Here is a 13,930-nt window from a genome sequence, read left to right on the forward strand (position 1 = left end):
CAAAATAGGAGTAAGTTTAGGATTGAGTCTTAAGTTCATTCTGTGAATCGGGCCCCTTGTGCGCGCTCGTGTGTGCCTGCATTTCGTAACTGTTACCAGTAGTGATGACTGTGAAGTGTGAGATCCAGAATTCATTTTAACTGCACTTCCCCATCCTTTGATTGCCACAACATCTGGAGCTGTACTCGGTCGGCATTGCTGTTACTTCCTTGATCTTGACTGCGCCCTTTCATTGGAAGAAAATCAGCTTCGACACGCTCTCGCCTACATCTCTGTCGAAACATCCTGACGTCACCCACTGCAGACTCTAGTGAACCAGGCTCACTGGAGCAGACAGGTGGTGAAACAAGAAGGTGTCAAGTCAGAGCCGGTGGCCACAGGAAACGTGAGTACAAGAGATTGAGCAATGACCAAGTCAATAGGTCTCTTTTTTTGTAAAATAAATAAATAAAACATGCTGCACTTGATACAGACGGGTATTCGGGTTTTGTGCAGATTTTTGTAAAACTGTGTGTGTGCAGGAAGGCTGTTTCTTTGGTGAAGAGTAGAAGTGCTTGAGTGTGATAAGGGTTGAAGGGCCACCTCATGGAAAGTCTCAGAGTGGCCCTTTGCTTCAATGGGTCAGTCTGGTAAGGTTTAGCTCGTTCTTCCGCTTTGCACAGCCAGCCCAATGAAGTTTCATTTTTTGCACCTTTCTTTAAAGGTCCAATACAGTCAGGTTCCATTTTTTATTCTCCCATTAGGGGCACATCCCATGAAATGCACTTTTTCTTCCAGTACATGGCACTATTCTTTAAAATCCTGCCTAGTGAAATTTAACTCTCTGACATTTTCTTTAGTGTCATTCACTGAACTTTATTGAACAAAGGATTTTTCCCAATTGAAGAGCATTAATGTTGATTTTCTGAAACTAGTTGCCAAGTATTTATTATGCTTGCTCAAAATAAAAGGATCAATAATCTTATTTCCATTAGCTATTGTGATTTATTCCACTTTTCTTTTGTGTTAACTGCTAGATTTCTTTTACATCTTCTCACATGTCTTTTGTGAAGGGCAAACTTTTTTCAGAACAAGAATTCAAATGTACACATCAAAACACATTCAACACTGCAACAATAAAATGAAACCTATGCCTCTGCTGGAAGAATACCCGCAATCAAACTAACAGTACCAGTACTTGGTAGAAATTGACAAAATATCCACTCTCCTACTAATAAAATTTTGGGTTAGTGGCCCAGTAGCTTACACCAGCAGGATATAGTATGTTTGTTAAGAAACAGAAACTAAATATTCCGCGAGGGGCTAATACGTTAAATGACGGACTGTTCTAAGAAAGGTCATTCACATTCTGTGTTTTTTAATTCAATGGGATAACTTTATTGTTTTTGTCATTATATGGTTTTTAGGTTGAGCCTGTAGCAGCACGCATGTGCTGCTCCGGCGAGACTTCTTGTAAAGGGGTTAAGAAAGCTCACCACACGGTCATGCGTGTGTTTTTGATTTTCATAGGCTATTGGGTTTTGCCTGCATCTTTCTAAGAAAGACAGCACGCAATTGGACAAAGGCGGGTGCATGTCCCACCTTTGCTCCGCCCACAGCCTATTGCTTGCAGTTACCTGCACGGGCCACATCTGTTTGCCATTATAATGCACAGACGCATAATGCAAAACAGATGTCTGTCTGTGTGAGGCGTGAGTGCACCACTCGCGTGCTTGTTTTTATTTGATGCTGCATCCATATCCGGCCAGGTGTAATCAGACCCACTGAGTTTTAGAGGAACACATTTCTCCAGTTAATACACTGAGGAATTTGTGCAAGCAAAATCCATATTAACAGGTGATGGACAGAATGCAGAACAATGACATACATTCACCCCAGTACAGAGATCTGGGCCTAAATCCATCGTGTTTTTGCTCACCATGCCTTTCCAGTTTGAACCCAGCCATATGCAAATCAGTCTTGACCCTGTGCCCCATGGGAACAGTCCAGCCCGAACTGCCAAGCCAGGTCCTCCCTGGATTGGAAACAAGCATCCAAGGACCGGTTTCGGGCTTTCAGCACTCATCAGCCTGGATAGCTTGATTCCAGTGGCATGGAGAGCACGGGACTCACGTCTGAGCATATCCGTCCTACTCGGGGTGACAAATGCAAAAATAACAGGTGATGGACAGAATGCAGAACAATGTCATACATTCATCCCAGAAAAGAGATCTGGGCATAAATCCATCGTTTTTTTGCTCACCATGCCTTTCCAGTTTGACCCCAGCCATATGCAAATCAGTCTTGACCCTGTGCCCCATGGGAACAGTCCAGCCCGAACTGCCAAGCCAGGTCCTCCCTGGATTGGAAACAAGCATCCAAGGACCGGTTTCGGGCTTTCAGCCCTCATCAGCCTGGATAGCTTGATTCCAGTGGCATGGAGAGCAGGGGACTCACGTCTGAGCATACCCGTCCTACTCGGGGTGACAAATGCAAAAATAACAGGTGATGGACAGAATGCAGAACAATGTCATACATTCATCCCAGAACAGAGATCTGGGCATAAATCCATCGTTTTTTTGCTCACCATGCCTTTCCAGTTTGACCCCAGCCATATGCAAATCAGTCTTGACCCTGTGCCCCATGGGAACAGTCCAGCCCGAACTGCCAAGCCAGGTCCTCCCTGGACTGGAAACAAGCATCCAAGGACTGGTTTCGGACTTTCAGCCCTAATCAGCCTGGGTAGCTTGATTCCAGTGGCATGGAGAGCACGAGACTCACGTCTGAGCATACCCTTCCTACTCAGGGTGACAAATGCAAAAATAACAGGTGATGGACAGAATGCAGAACAATGTCATACATTCACCCCAGTACAGAGATCTGGGCATAAATCCATCGTTGTTTTGCTCACCATGCCTTTCCAGTTTGAACCCAGCCATATGCAAATCAGTCTTGACCCTGTGCCCCATGGGAACAGTCCAGCCCGAACTGCCAAGCCAGGTCCTCCCTGGACTGGAAACAAGCATCCAAGGAACGGTTTCGGGCTTTCAGCCCTCATCAGCCTGGATAGCTTGATTCCAGTGGCATGGAGAGCACGAGACTCACGTCTGAGCATACCCGTCTTACTCGGGGTGACAAATGCAAAAATAACAGGTGATGGACAGAATGCAGAACAATGTCATACATTCATCCCAGTACAGAGATCTGGGCATAAATCCATCTTTTTTTGCTCACCATGCCTTTCCAGTTTGAACCCAGCCATATGCAAATCAGTCTTGACCCTGTGCCCCATGGGAACAGTCCAGCCCGAACTGCCAAGCCAGGTCCTCCCTGGACTGAAAACAAGCATCCAAGGACTGGTTTCGGGCTTTCAGCCCTCATCAGCCTGGATAGCTTGATTCCAGTGGCATGGAGAGCACGAGACTCACGTCTGAGCATACCCTTCCTACTCGGGGTGACAAATGCAAAAATAACAGGTGATGGACAGAATGCAGAAAAATGTCATACATTCACCCCAGTACAGAGATCTGGGCCTAAATCCATTGTTTTTTTGCTCACCATGCCTTTCCAGTTTGAACCCAGCCATATGCAAATCAGTCTTGACCCTGTGCCCCATGGGAACAGTCCAGCCCGAACTGCCAAGCCAGGTCCTCTCTGGACTGGAAACAAGCATCCAAGGACCAGTTTCGGGCTTTCAGCCCTCATCAGCCTGGATAGCTTGATTCCAGTGGCATGGAGAGCACGGGACTCAAGTCTGAGCATACCCGTCCTACTCGGGGTGACAAATGCAAAAATAACAGGTGATGGACAGAATGCAGAACAATGTCATACATTCACCCCAGTACAGAGATCTGGGCCTAAATCCATTGTCTTTTTGCTCACCATGCCTTTCCTGTTTGAACCCAGCCATATGCAAATCAGTCTTGACCCTGTGCCCCATGGGAACAGTCCAGCCCGAACTGCCAAGCCAGGTCCTCCCTGGAAGCATCGAAGGACCGGTTTCGGGCTTTCCGCCCTCATCAGCCTGGATAGCTTGATTCCAGTGGCATGGAGAGCAGGGCACTCACGTCTGAGCATACCCGTCCTACTCGAAGTGACAAATGCAAAAATAACAGGTGATGGACAGAATGCAGAACAATGTCATACATTCACCCCAGTACAGAGATCTGGGCCTAAATCCCTCGTTTTTTTGCTCACCATGCCTTTCGAGTTTGAACTCAGCCATATGCAAATCAGTCTTGACCCTGTGCCCCATGGGAACAGTCCAGCCCAAACTGCCAAGCCAGGTCCGCCCTGGACTGGAAACAAGCATCCAAAGACCTGTTTTGGGCTTTCAGCCCTCATCAGCCAGGATAGCTTGATTCCAGTGGCATGAAGAGCACAGGACTCACGTCTGAGCATACCCGTCCTACTCGGGGTGACAAATGTAAAAATAACAGGTGATGGACAGAATGCAGAACAATGTTATACATTCACCCCAGTACAGAGATCTGGGCCTAAATCCATAGTTTTTTTGCTCACCATGCCTTTCCAGTTTGAACCCAGCCATATGCAAATCAGTCTTGACCCTGTGCCCCATGGGAACAGTCCAGCCCGAACTGCCAAGCCAGGTCCTCTCTGGACTGGAAACAAGCATCCAAGGACCAGTTTCGGGCTTTCAGCCCTCATCAGCCTGGATAGCTTGATTCCAGTGGCATGGAGAGCACGGGACTCAAGTCTGAGCATACCCGTCCTACTCGGGATGACAAATGCAAAAATAACAGGCGATGGACAGAATGCAGAACAATGTCATACATTCACCCCAGTACAGAGATCTGGGCCTAAATCCATTGATTTTTTGCTCACCATGCCTTTCCTGTTTGAACCCAGCCATATGCAAATCAGTCTTGACCCTGTGCCCCATGGGAACAGTCCAGCCCGAACTGCCAAGCCAGGTCCTCCCTGGACTGGAAACAAGCATCAAAGGACCGGTTTTGGGCTTTCCGCCCTCATCAGCCTGGATAGCTTGATTCCAGTGGCATGGAGAGCAGGGGACTCAAGTCTGAGCATACCCGTCCTACTCGAAGTGACAAATGCAAAAATAACAGGTGATGGACAGAATGCAGAACAATGTCATACATTCACCCCAGTACAGAGATCTGGGCCTAAATCCATCGTTTTTTTGCTCACCATGCCTTTCCAGTTTGATCTCAGCCATATGCAAATCAGTCTTGACCCTGTGCCCCATGGGAACAGTCCAGCCCGAACTGCCAAGCCAGGTCCTCCCTGGACTGGAAACAAGCATCAAAGGACCGGTTTCGGGCTTTCCGCCCTCATCAGCCTGGATAGCTTGATTCCAGTGGCATGGAGAGCAGGGGACTCACGTCTGAGCATACCCGTCCTACTCGAAGTGACAAATGCAAAAATAACAGGTGATGGACAGAATGCAGAACAATGTCATACATTCACCCCAGTACAGAGATCTGGGCCTAAATCCATCGTTTTTTTGCTCACCATGCCTTTCCAGTTTGAACTCAGCCATATGCAAATCAGTCTTGACCATGTGCCCCATGGGAACAGTCCAGCCCGAACTGCCAAGCCAGGTCCGCCCTGGACTGGAAACAAGCATCCAAGGACCTGTTTTGGGCTTTCAGCCCTCATCAGCCTGGATAGCTTGATTCCAGTGGCATGAAGAGCACGGGACTCACGTCTGAGCATACCCGTCCTACTCGGGATGACAAATGCAAAAATAACAGGTGATGGACAGAATGCAGAACAATGTTATACATTCACCCCAGTACAGAGATCTGGGCCTAAATCCATTGTTTTTTTGCTCACCATGCCTTTCCAGTTTGAACCAAGCCATATGCAAATTAGTCTTGACCCTGTGCCCCATGGGAACAGTCCAGCCCGAACTGCCAAGCCAGGTCCTCTCTGGACTGGAAACAAGCATCTAAGGACCAGTTTCGGGCTTTCAGCCCTCATCAGCCTGGATAGCTTGATTCCAGTGGCATGGAGAGCACGGGACTCAAGTCTGAGCATACCCGTCCTACTCGGGGTGACAAATGCAAAAATAACAGGTGATGGACAGAATGCAGAACAATGTCATACATTCACCCCAGTACTGAGATCTGGGCCTAAATCCATTGTTTTTTTGCTCACCATGCCTTTCCTGTTTGAACCCAGCCATATGCAAATCAGTCTTGACCCTGTGCCCCATGGGAACAGTCCAGCCCGAACTGCCAAGCTTGATTCCAGTGGCATGGAGAGCACGAGACTCACGTCTGAGCATACCCTTCCTACTCGGGGTGACAAATGTAAAAATAACAGGTGATGGACAGAATGCAGAACAATGTTATACATTCACCCCAGTACAGAGATCTGGGCCTAAATCCATTGTTTTTTTGCTCACCATGCCTTTCCAGTTTGAACCCAGCCATATGCAAATCAGTCTTGACCCTGTGCCCCATGGGAACAGTCCAGCCCGAACTGCCAAGCCAGGTCCTCTCTGGACTGGAAACAAGCATCCAAGGACCAGTTTCGGGCTTTCAGCCCTCATCAGCCTGGATAGCTTGATTCCAGTGGCATGGAGAGCACGGGACTCAAGTCTGAGCATACCCGTCCTACTCGGGGTGACAAATGCAAAAATAACAGGTGATGGACAGAATGCAGAACAATGTCATACATTCACCCCAGTACAGAGATCTGGGCCTAAATCCATTGTTTTTTTGCTCACCATGCCTTTCCTGTTTGAACCCAGCCATATGCAAATCAGTCTTGACCCTGTGCCCCATGGGAACAGTCCAGCCCGAACTGCCAAGCTTGATTCCAGTGGCATGGAGAGCACGAGACTCACGTCTGAGCATACCCTTCCTACTCGGGGTGACAAATGCAAAAATAACAGGTGATGGACAGAATGCAGAAAAATGTCATACATTCACCCCAGTACAGAGATCTGGGCCTAAATCCATTGTTTTTTTGCTCACCTTGCCTTTCCAGTTTGAACCCAGCCATATGCAAATCAGTCTTGACCCTGTGCCCCATGGGAACAGTCCAGCCCGAACTGCCAAGCCAGGTCCTCTCTGGACTGGAAACAAGCATCCAAGGACCAGTTTCGGGCTTTCAGCCCTCATCAGCCTGGATAGCTTGATTCCAGTGGCATGGAGAGCACGGGACTCAAGTCTGAGCATACCCGTCCTACTCGGGGTGACAAATGCAAAAATAACAGGTGATGGACAGAATGCAGAACAATGTCATACATTCACCCCAGTACAGAGATCTGGGCCTAAATCCATTGTTTTTTTGCTCACCATGCCTTTCCTGTTTGAACCCAGCCATATGCAAATCAGTCTTGACCCTGTGCCCCATGGGAACAGTCCAGCCCGAACTGCCAAGCCAGGTCCTCCCTGGAAGCATCGAAGGACCGGTTTCGGGCTTTCCGCCCTCATCAGCCTGGATAGCTTGATTCCAGTGGCATGGAGAGCAGGGCACTCACGTCTGAGCATACCCGTCCTACTCGAAGTGACAAATGCAAAAATAACAGGTGATGGACAGAATGCAGAACAATGTCATACATTCACCCCAGTACAGAGATCTGGGCCTAAATCCATCGTTTTTTTGCTCACCATGCCTTTCCAGTTTGAACTCAGCCATATGCAAATCAGTCTTGACCCTGTGCCCCATGGGAACAGTCCATCCCGAACTGCCAAGCCAGGTCCGCCCTGGACTGAAAACAAGCATCCAAAGACCTGTTTTGGGCTTTCAGCCCTCATCAGCCAGGATAGCTTGATTCCAGTGGCATGAAGAGCACAGGACTCACGTCTGAGCATACCCGTCCTACTCGGGGTGACACATGTAAAAATAACAGGTGATGGACAGAATGCAGAACAATGTTATACATTCACCCCAGTACAGAGATCTGGGCCTAAATCCATCGTTTTTTTGCTCACCATGCCTTTCCAGTTTGAACCCAGCCATATGCAAATCAGTCTTGACCCTGTGCCCCATGGGAACAGTCCAGCCCGAACTGCCAAGCCAGGTCCTCCCTGGACTTGAAACAAGCATCCAAGGAGCGGTTTCGGGCTTTCAGCCCTCACCAGCCTGGATAGCTTGATTCCAGTGGCATGGAGAGCACGGGACTCACGTCTGAGCATACCCGTCCTACTCGGGGTGACAAATGGAAGCTTGTTTCCAGTCCAGGGAGGACCTAGATTGGCAGTTCGGGCTGGACTGTTTCCATGAGGCACAGGGTCAGACTGATTTGCATATGGCATGTCTGAACTGGGGTGGTGTGGAGTGCAAAAAAACGATGGATTTAGGCCCAGATCTCTGTACTGGGGTGAGTGTATGACATTGTTCTGCAGTCTGTCCATCAAATGTGGTTTTTGCATTTGTCACCCCGAGTGGGATGGGTAGGCTCAGACGTGAGTCCCATGCACTCCACACCACTGGATTCAAGCAAGCCGGGCTGAAGACGGCTGGAATGCCAGAAACCGGTCCAAGGAAGCTTGTTTCCGGTCCAGGGAGGGCATGGCTTGGCAGTTCGGGCTGGACTGTTCCCATGAGGCACAGGGTCAGACTGATTTGCATATGGCCCTGTCTGAACTGGGGTGGTGTGGAGTTCAAAAAAACGATGGATTTAGGCCCAGATCTCTGTACTGGGATGAATGTATGACATTGTTCTGCATTCTGTCCATCAACTGTGGTTTTTGCATTTGTTACCCCGAGTGGGATGGGTATGAACAGATGTGAGTCCCATGCACTCCACACCACTGGATTCAAGCAAGCCGGGCTGAAGACGGCTGGAATGCCAGAAACCGGTCCTCGGAAGCCTGTTTCCGGTCCAGGGAAGGCATGGCTTGGCAGTCCGGGCTGGACTGTTCCCATGAGGCACAGGGTCAGACTGACTTGCATCTGGCCATGTCTGAACTGGGGTGTTGTGGAGTGCAAAAAAAACGATGGATTTAGGCCCAGATCTCGGGACTGGGGTGAATGTATGACATTGTTCTGCATTCTGTCCATCAACTGTGGTTTCAGCAAAATCCAGCCAAGCAGCACAGTTTGCACACTTCGCGGACTCTGAATTTTACTGCAAATGCCGATTGCTCTCGATATCATATCCACATTTTCACTCAGAATGAGGCAATAATCCTGCAATGCCTGAGACACACTTAAAACATCGGAAGTTCCCGTCCTAAGTGACTGTCTCAGGCCCAATCCTTTGAGGCTTCCTAGCACCCAACAGCCCGCATCCTCCTAGAAGAGACCTCAGGGGCATATTAGCAAGGAGTAGCGATAATTATCGCTAAATGCGCTTAGCGCATTTTTTTTATCGCCGCCCATCGCCGGATATTATTGCAGAGATAACGTGCTGACATGCAAATTGGGCTTCAAACCTGTAGCTATCGCCTACAAGCTGTCGCTTACTGCTGTTAGCGACAGCTTGCTAAAAGGGCGATAAAAATATCGCCGCTTCGCGGGAAAAAGTTCTGCTAAAGCGAGGATATCGAACTTGCTAATAATATGCCCCTCAGTTAGTACAGCCTGCCTGTGAGGTCACATACTGTGTGTATATTGCTTTTCTGCTCTCCGCAGAGGTCCGTGCACCCGCATGTCAGTTTGTCATATGACAGTTTAGATTCAAGCAGCCCACGCAGGACTTTTCTTTTGAAAAATAGCACATGAACAAAATTTGTATTGTTTCTTGAATGTTGATCACATCGATTGTGAATCAATTTTCAGAAATATGACACATTCATGTTCTTTCTCTATTTTACACCAGCACGTTACACCGAGGAGAGAGAAAGGTGTAGGTTAAGGAGATGCTACTTTGTAGGTTGCTGTTCTCAGGTCTCGAACTTTAATTTTCTAGAGAGCCACTCCATGCCATCTCTTAGTGGGCCTTTCCATTACCCTGATTGATACATTCGCCCTCATGCTGATCCAGTGGGTGGGAATGCAGCAAGATAAATGACCTCAGGTCCGCAGGGTGTTCTCAGAAACCAGGAGGTACATGTAAATTTCCAAGGGTAAAATTGTTGTGGCAGCAGCCAGCTATAGCAACAGCATATTTTCAACGTTGAGTTCTCTGTATAGCCTTCCGCAGGCAGAGAACAAGCTTGCACTGCAGCAATAGTAATTTGCCTTTTCAAATCCCGCAGCCCGGTTATAAAAACATAATTCCCGGTTTCGGGGCCCTGGCCCTATGTTCAGTTGAAATATGCCGCTTTATTTAAATTTGGTGAGTTATCATTCTCCCCACGGCATCTACTATCAAGGTTACTCGTAGACAGCCGGTTAACCTTACCAAATGTTCAGCGATACATAAAAAACAATTCTGAGCATTTTCATCCCCGACTACAGATTAACTAGAGGCAAACCTGCCAGGTGCCATTCACAGCAAATGAGTTGTACTCCTTTTGGCCAATATTGCCGGGATGCCCCGCCTAGACGAAGACTCTTTTCAGCGAGACGTTTTCTGATCCCGAGTTCTTTCTCACACACAGCTGACGTCGCAGTGTAGGAGGGGCCCATCATCTGTCACGCATGCTTCCTCCTCAGAAGTGCCAGTGTTCTCCCGGTTACACCCCTGTGTGATGTGCTAATGACCCATGCAGTAAAATTGTACCCACTCTTCGCCAATTGTAGTAGTTGGTATTTGCAAATCGGGCGTAATCTTAGGGTCCATATTAATTTTCAAATTGCCATAGATCACTGTATGGCAACAGCCGAGGAGTCTGGTGGATGGCTGGATGGCAGTGAAATGAATTAATCTTTTGTTGAAACGAAACCACTTTTATGTACATGCATGAATGAATTGGTAAACCTAGCATCACATTCTTTATTCACTACCTAGAATAACATGCACAATGAATATAGCACATACTCCAAAACCTTCCTTCACCCTTAAGTCACGTTGGTCTACTGAGCCTAAACCACATACCCCTTCTGCTACTCCTCTCGTGGACCTAACAAAACTACCCTGAGCCAACAACCTATACTGGTCACACTCTTGGGCATTGATGTGAAATTGGCTATTCCAGCACACCCCAGTACAAAGTTGTCTAAAACCACAGTTGTGAAATAGTTATAGCCAGGGAAAGTAGATGGTGTCCTTGCCTTTCCTTTGAAAGGGACATAAAGTCAACAGCAGGAGAAAGCAAGCATGGGCATAGCCAATAGGTCTCGCTTTTGGGACCTTATAAGTGTTTAGCCATGGAACAGTGGATGTTGTTGCACCAAGGATATTGTGCTGGATAACTAAACGCTTATAAGTTCCAAAAGCGAGACCTATTGGCTATGCCAATGCTTGTTGTATTGTTGCATGTTAAATGTGCTTTGATGTGTACATTTGAATTCTTCTTCTAAAAAGAGTTTACCCTTCGGTGGCATCTCAGGCAAGATGGCCGCAAGCGGGTTGTGCTGAAAGGTTGCATCAAGACCTCTCTCCCGTCATCACCAAGATGCTGACAGCTTTATGATCGGTTAAATGACCCCCGATGGCCTCTGAATGGTGGTTGCATGCACGTTTTACATCTTCTGTCGGTGTGGTATTTAAAAACGACTCTTAGCGGAATTTCTCTGGCTAAAGGGAAGGCTCTGTGACCTTATGAGCTCCCTCGGCTCTAAAAGAATGCAACACCAGCAGCCGGCTAAAATGCCCCCGCGTTCTGCTAAAATCGACAAAGGGAAAGAAAAGCTAGAAGAGCAAGTGGACACGGGGGGAAAAAATGCTTCTTCTGGAGAGGTTACGCTTCCTGCCAAGAATCCAGGGGCAATAATGAAAACGGTGGCCCCACAGCAGAAGAAGAAGACAGAGCCACGGGGTAAGCCCAGCGCAGTCTCCAGCACTGATCTGAGCAGCCCTACCGAGACACACTCTGCGATGCCGGGAAAACTCGCTGACAGATCGGAGAAAAGTAAATCAAGGGAAACAACCCTCAGGCAGCCTACCTTATCGGAGGTTTTTACCGCGCGATCAGCAGGGCAACACGACGGAATCTCAAGCAAACTCGGCGGAGGCAGTCCTGGAGGTCTTGCCGATGGTGGAGGCGTCCTCGAGGACGCTGTAGACGCACTGAACGCTTCCCCAACCGTTGCTAGGCAACAGCCTAGGCAGAGTGCTGTGAGTCGAGGAAGCGTTGTTTTTGGGTCCCATTATGCAGAACAGCCTCAGCAGCAGAAGGATGTAGCCTCTGACTCACTATTGGGAGACGCGATGCCGGAGTTGGTGGGGAGCGCATTCAAAGGTGAGACTGGGAGCGCGGACATGATGAGTGCTTTTATGTTGTTAGAGGAAGAGCTGCGTGCCTCAAAAAATACCAAGGCCACTTGGGGGAGCTCAGTCAGCCTTGCTAACAAAGAAATGTGTGCTGCTGGGAGCTCTGGAGCTCAGGAAACCTTTAAAAAAAAAGGAGATGTGGGCTCAGTGGAAGGGGAGCACTTTTACTCTTTAAATGAAGACTCTGACTCAGTGCAGCTTAGTGAGGAGACTTCAGAGGAAGAGGGCGACGCAGATGAGGATTTATTGTCAGGCTCTAGCTCTTCAGGTACTGATATGGGTAATAATACTACTCAGAAGAAAAGACAGTCAAACCTGAGTAGACGGTTGGCAGGCTCCCCGGGGGGTGCGGAGAAGCGACTCCTTTGGGTCTATTCAGCAACTTCCCAAACTTATTAGGAAGAGGAGTCGGCTGCGCCTTCAAAGCACAGCGCCCCATTTGATTGTTTGTTTAATATGTTAAAGCAAATGCAAGCTGAGGCCAGATCAGTGAGCCGGAAAGCAAGGCAGGATTCTAAAAAAATACAATTGACTTTGAAGAAAACAAATAAACTCTACGATGATCTTGTTGGTAGAGTCACAGAGGTGGAAGAGCGAACGGGCAAGCTTGAAGATGATCTTAGAAACTGGCAATCTTTTAAAACGACACACGAAAGGTTGTCAGAAGACCTCCAGTGGAAAATGGAGGATTTTGAAAATCGACAAAGACGTAACAATGTTAGACTCTTGGGTGTGGCTGAGGGGCTGGAAGGGCAGGATATTAGGCGCTATGTGATCAACTTACTTGAGGGTGCGTTCCCGGAGTCCCAGTGGCAGTGGGACAGGGAGATCCAGAGGGCCCATAGGTTTCCTTTCACTCAGAAGAAGGTGCACGGCGCAGAAGGAGGAGGCCAGGCGTCCTTTCCCAGAGCTATTCTAGTCTACGTAGGGAACTTTTTGCTACGGCAAGAAATTATTGACAAGGCGAGACCTGACAGTAAGAGATCTTTTGAGGGTACCACTTTTTTTGCCAGGCTGGATTTTTGTCATGTGACGGTCGAGAGAAGGTGGAGGTTGAGGCTTTCACAATTTCAGGCTCTGGGATCAGAGACCTATCTATTGTTTCCTGCCAAGCTGAAAGTAGTCACGAAAGAGAGAGCCGAATGTTTTTTTCAGAGATTAAAGCTCAGCAGTACATTGAAGAGCTGAAAAAATAGGTTGTACAAGGAATAAATCACATTGAATTGAATTGCTGGTTGGGTAGTGAAGTAGTAACACCTAGAGACATGCGGGTCTTAAAAGGATCATCGGGTTAGGAGGGTTTTCTGAGGGGTTATCAGCTGGAGAGTGGTGTTGGTGGAGGGGTGCGACTGACGCAACCCAAAAACGGTCATGTATAGGTCATACCTGACCTATTTGCCTGTAGTGGGGGGGTGGCGGGGACAGCAGGGGAGGGAAAGGCAAGGGAGGGGGTTGGGGGGTTTAAACACAGTTAAAATTGTTGGTTTTTCTGGTGTAATAACACACATTTTCACTGGGTGCCGGGTACAGTACAGGCAGTACAGGCAGCGCATAAAGATTGTAGGATGTTGTTTTCATATTTTTTAATTTTTTTTACTGTTGTAGGACGGTTTATGAGCAGAGATTTGTTTGATTTCTTTTAATGTCTTGTAAGATTGCTTCAATTAACGTATGTGGCCTCAATGATTCTAA

General features: G+C 48.0%; 1 protein-coding gene across 1 annotated transcript in view; it reads left to right on the top strand.

Moving 5' to 3' along the window:
* Nucleotides 1-225: 225 nt before the first annotated feature.
* LOC147659275 (membrane-spanning 4-domains subfamily A member 4A-like) overlaps nt 226-13,930 on the top strand; it is a 274,825-nt gene continuing 261,120 nt past the window's right edge. Inside the window, exon 1 of the mRNA XM_086951841.1 lies at nt 226-385. The gene's annotated coding sequence lies outside the window, so the exon portion shown is untranslated. The remainder of the gene's footprint in view (nt 386-13,930) is intronic.

This window comes from Lissotriton vulgaris, unplaced genomic scaffold (genome assembly GCF_964263255.1).
Source record: "Lissotriton vulgaris unplaced genomic scaffold, aLisVul1.2 SCAFFOLD_435, whole genome shotgun sequence".
NCBI lineage: Eukaryota > Metazoa > Chordata > Amphibia > Caudata > Salamandridae > Lissotriton > Lissotriton vulgaris.